This window comes from Gavialis gangeticus, unplaced genomic scaffold, assembly GCF_001723915.1.
Source record: "Gavialis gangeticus isolate Ggan-Ray unplaced genomic scaffold, GavGan_comp1, whole genome shotgun sequence".
Classification (NCBI taxonomy): domain Eukaryota; kingdom Metazoa; phylum Chordata; order Crocodylia; family Gavialidae; genus Gavialis; species Gavialis gangeticus.
In genome coordinates, this window is record NW_017729002.1 from 7,049,022 (window position 1) to 7,054,793 (window position 5,772).

A 5,772-nucleotide genomic window follows, 5' to 3' on the forward strand; every position below is an offset into this window, starting at 1 on the left:
TCCACCACCACCCTCTGAGTGCGACCCCTCAGCCAATCTGCAATCCATCTGACTGTGTAGGCATCTATGCCACAGTTGCCTAGTTTTTTAACTAGGATGGGGTGAGAGACGGTGTCAAAGGCCTTGCTGAAGTCCAGAAAGACTACATCCACCGCGACACCTGCATCCATGGCCTTTGTGACCTGATTCAAATTGATTCAGAGTTTTTTACTGGTCTCCTGGTTCGATTAGGATTTGGAGGTTCGGCTGCTGAATTGGGCCGAATCTCCTCCGAGTTGAATCGAATCAGAACCTAAAACTTCACACATGGCCCAGAGGATGAGCACAAATCTAGGAGCACCTATATGGAGTTCTTTGACCAGTGTCTCACCCCTGAATTCCAACAGAGGGTTTCCAAGGGGTTACCTCTACCAGGAGCTCGGCTGGGCCATAAACACCTTAGTCCAGAAGAAATTTCAAGAAAAATAAAAGTTGTGAGCACCCTGCCACACCTTCACTTCTTCCTTCAAACCTGGACTGATCCCAGCCCTGTGGAGAAACAAATGTATGTTAAATGTGACGGGAAAGAATATCAACCACCCTACTTTCTTCAAGGGGAGGAAGCTCCCCTTCGTACACACAGATAGGGGGCACTTATATTTGACCATATTCCCTTCTTTCCACTGAAGTAATTTCTTTGGCAGATCCTTTTCAATGATTCACTAAATCCCTTCATCAGCTGCTCCCCTTCTCCCCACCTGTTAGTGTTCAACTGTCTAATGTTGTCCTGAATGCTAGTAGGTCCTATTATTAGGGCTGTGCAAATCTTGGGTCATTGAGTTGATTCAGCAGAGATTTTGCATGATTCGTTGGCTGAATCTCTGAATCTGAATCGAATCAGAGGAATCCTCTGAATCGATTCAGTGAGATTTGGAAACATTTGGAGATTCAGACACAGAGACAGCTTTAAACGTTTTTTTCTAAATACCTCTACATAGTAGGGGCTAATGAATGCTGTGATGCTGAGGCACATGGAGTGCCCCACAGAATTCCGGGGGGCTCCCCAGCACACTTGGCAGCAGACCCAGAAGTGGACCAGAAGCGCTTCTGGTCCACTTCTGGGTCCACCAGGGAGCATGTGGGGGCCCCCCCGCTTCCCCCCATCTCCGCAACTGGTGCCTCCTGGGTTGGGGGGACACACAAGGTCCCCCTGCAGCCAATCGCCAAGCTGGGGGGGCGGGGCACGGGGGCTGTGCGCTCCCTGGCAGTCCCTGTGCTCCCCAGTGTGCTCCCTGTACTTCTGGTCCACTTCTGGGTTTGCTGTTGAGCATGTGGAGGGCCCCCCCCGACTCCTGTGGGACACTCCATCTGTCCCAGCATCGCAGCATTCACAGGCCACACTGGTACCTTGAGGTACGTAGAAAAATCTTTTAAAACTGTGCCTGTTTCTGAATCGCTGATTCTCTGAATCCGCATTGAATCTTCAGATTCGGATTTGGCCGAATTGAATCAGGGACAGTGATCTGAATCAATGAATCAAGTTACTGTCCCGGATTCAGGCCAAATCCAAATCTGAATCAAATAGGGCCCACTTCACACACCCCTACTTATTATGCACATGCCCCAAAAGTCGTATCTGAAGCTTTTGGTTTGAGTGATTTCTGTATTTTTTTCTTATTATAAATAATAGAAAAATAAATCCATGCTTGGGTAAATAAACGTTAAAAAAGAAACAAACCCCTATAACCCTGGTAGTCTGGGGGACTGAATTTCTTTTGGAATACAATAACTACAAGCTTAGCTTAAATCTGTACTCCTAGATGATGGACGTGCATAAAAATCAGTATAACCTTATCATTTCAGAATTTCACTCCACTGCACCTTCTCTTTCTTTAGGGCAAATGTTTATGAAGTAAGATTATTCTTATCTTCCAAAACAGACTGAATATTGCTAAAGCAATCCAGTCCTCCTGCTTAACAAGATGACATCTTTCCATAGGTCTTAACAGAGAAGCTCAGAACCTGAGAGATTATAGACTATTATATTCACGACAGCCCTGAAAATGCAGTTAATACTTCTGTTATTTAATTCTTATTGTGACTTTGGTAAAGTCCGCATTGACTTTATAATGATATACTCAAATGGACAATGGAATACAGTACCTCTTACTAACCTTAATTTAATATGGTACTTAACAGTTTTCATATTTCGCATACACATAGATAATCAATGCTGTATAAATATTTTTTTAATTTTAAATTAACCGTAATTCCCTTTCTTCAAAGAGAATTCCCATGTATCCTCAGGTATCTACTAAGGTGCTGGATACATTTTAAAGGAAAAAACAAAACAAAACAAAAAAGAAAGTTATATGAGATCAGAGTCAACTACTTTTCTCACATCCACTCTGAAACCCTATGTCAGATGTTTCCAGAGAGGCATACTTGCTCTGAAATGTAATGAATCAAGCCAATTTCTGCCTACATAAAGTACATAATAAATTGCCTACTAATAAAGATGTTTGCTAGGGGGAAGAATTGCAAGATAAAATTAATGAGTGATATACCAGGCATTGTAGTAACTATTTAAAAGCTCATTGAAATGTAAGATACAATAGTATTTTCCTGCACACAGAATAAGAGATAATTGCAGCATCTCAATAACCATTTCAGGGTAGCTAGTGGCAAGAACTGCCTTTTTAATGACAATCACTGTTGAGGAGATTCACAAACTGGGCATTTAAGAAAAGCTAACTGATACCTGAAGTTCACGTTTCACTGCAGTTTCCATATAAAAGTCACTGCAGCAAACATACTTTCCAGCTTCCTAGAGAAAGAAGCAGGTATGTCTAGGAAGCAGAGACCTGTGTATACTCCTCTGCTATTTTGCCTTTAACTGAAAAGTTTCACTGCAGTCATGATAGGACTATGCCAGCATAGGGGTATGCGATTTTCCATTTCAGTTCTACACAGAAATTAACATTAAAATCCAAATGTGTTCTCTGCAGAGGTTATAACTCTTCCCCTAAAGCATTAGAAGAAAAATCTAACACAAATATCATTTGGCTTGTAATCACTGGACTATAACATATTTAGTAGCAGAAAGTCATGGGTTTTTTTTCTCCCCACTAGCCAGAGGCACCTTAACAGGGCAATATGCACAGACTAGGAACAGAGCTATGAACATAAAGCTCAAGTAATTGCCAAGCAATTTTCTTTGCAGCCTGTGTTGCTCCCTTTTCTGCTGAAGTGTCACATTTGCATAAATGTGTCCTTTGCCAAAGCAGATGCAATGGGATGTGTCATGTGTCCCACTCTGCCCTCTTGGGGACGGCAGCACTCATGCTCACTGCCAGGCTGCATGATACTCCCCTGTCTCTGCTGATTTATTCTGAGCTCTTCAGGGGAGCAAATAAAGCTGCATGATCCACACACCGTGATCTATAAATCAGTGCTTTTTTCTGCCTTGGCTATAAATAGACCATGCACCACTTCTACTAGGGGAGATCTTTTTGCCTCATTTTTTCCCCTACAAATCTGCTCATTACTAACTGGAAGCAGCTTCTGTTCTGTGGCTTTGTGGAATATGAGTTGGAGTGACTGCTATTATTCATCACAACTCTAACCTAATCAAAAAGTAAAACATATTGACTGGAAGTGCCCTAGAAAGCATGGTGATAGAGCACAGACTGCATCTACTTGCATACCCAGATCCACTGTACAATTATCAGGAGGCAACAGCAACGCTGAGGATGTAAATCTGCCACGTTTTATAGATATGGGAGAGAGGAGAGGGGCTGGAAATTACTTGCAGCATTGTACTCCAGGATAGAGCATTGTGCACTGCTCAAAGCCTGTGAAGCCATGTTTCCTTGTGATTATTCAGTGCTTGCTGCTTTGACACAATGAGATCATTTGTGCTGCCGAGAAGGAATACATTAAATCTACTAGTGCATCCCAGTGATAATCTTGTAAAGAAAATCATGTTCATTTCTGCTTCACAGAATTCTCTCATCTCTAAACTATAGCTGGGACTGAACCAAGACACTGGGATGGAACCACTGCCGACAATAAAGGAAGTCCACTTTGGATCAGAATCAGAACTTAGTGACTCAGATCCCTCTGTATGAATGAACAGAATGTGAGGATGCTACTAATAACAATATAATATTGGGATTTCAATAGCACCTTTAACCTGAGGCTCTCCAAACTGTTTACAGATGAATAAAGCAAACTCCAGACACCAGAATGAAGCATGTCTTATTCCTACCTAGTAGAAGGGAAGAAAAGTTAAGTGATTTCCTTAAGGTCAGATGAATAGGAGGTGGCACAGCTTGCAACAGAACCCAGATTCCCAATTCTGGTCTTTAACAGCTAGATGAACAACAAGTACTTCAGGTCTTCAATCAAATCTGGGCCCTGCTAGGTAGGCTAAAACAAAGAATATTTGCAATCCCTTCCCCCAAACCTCCCGATCCAAAATCTCTGTTCCTAAAATATGCTAGTCATGGTAGCATAGCATTACAGCCATGATAGTAAGTATCCGATGTTTACAAGGTTCTGTTTGAATTAATTGTCAACACTTCTTGAATATAGTCATGTGTATCTAAAAGGTAGTGCTCTCCTTCCTCTTCACTTCCCCTAAATGCACCGTCTCTGCTCTGACAGAAAATAGCACAGGGAAGCACCTTAGGTTGTGTGCAAGTGTTCGTTCAAACACTTAAACCCCAACTGATTAGCACTTCTACCTTATCTGATGTGGTGGAGATTTCCACTGGTGTAATTATGATTCTGCTGGCTAAAATGTAATGTTTGTATGCAACTTTAGAGACTTATTGGTTCAGAGAGGCATCAGCTTTCACAGGCAACAACCAACTTCATCAAATTCTACTTTGTTATTCTCTCTCTCTTTCTCTCTCTCTCTCTCACACAAACCACCCAGAAAGCTTCACCTATCAGTAGGCTCCTAACCCCAAGCCATGTGTCTAACATATTTCCTGCTCCACAACTTTCCCCTAAAATTTCCTGGTGGTGTAGCACAGCCCCATCACAGCTCTTTTTCAGAATATCCTTGAGATGTTGTGAGCCTCTACTTCAAGGTTCCAGTTCAATTGCAAGAGATCCAGCATTGCATTTTTTTTTTCATTTAGGTGTCATGTTAGGCTTCCTTTCAGAGACATGCTATGAACCTGGAGACTGCCTGAGTAGAAATGCCCTAACATTCAGTACAGCTGAAGGATTACCCTTGGGCTAATAAACTCTCCCCTGTACTTCCTTCCCTGCTTTATCTCTCTGACATTCGGCTCTTTATTTGGCTCAGCCGGTGCTCACAATGCATTAGGTATTGTTCAAAAATAGATTCAAACATTGTTCCAAGCCCCAGAAAAGTCACAGAGTGAAAAGATGAAAATTAATATATTAAGGGATTGGGTGGTGGGAAACAGAGATGAAAGTTCACAGCGATATTATATACAGCTTTATTTCATCAGTAAACCTCAATCATCCCTCACTGCCCATTATTGAGCCATAATTAGCAGGATCTTGCACTACCTTTTGCAGGTAGGGTGGCACCTTAGAAGTAAAGGTAAGGTATAGATATGCACCTTTAACTAAGGAAGATATATATATAGAGAGAGCACAACCTTTCACCTAATCTGATGCCTCAGAACAGATTCATAATAGTTTTATAGTTGGTAGGGTCAGAAGGGACCTAAGCAGGTCATCAAGTCCGACCCCCTGCCATGGCAGGAAAGGATGCTGGGGTCAAACGACCCTGGCTAGGGGATTGTCTAG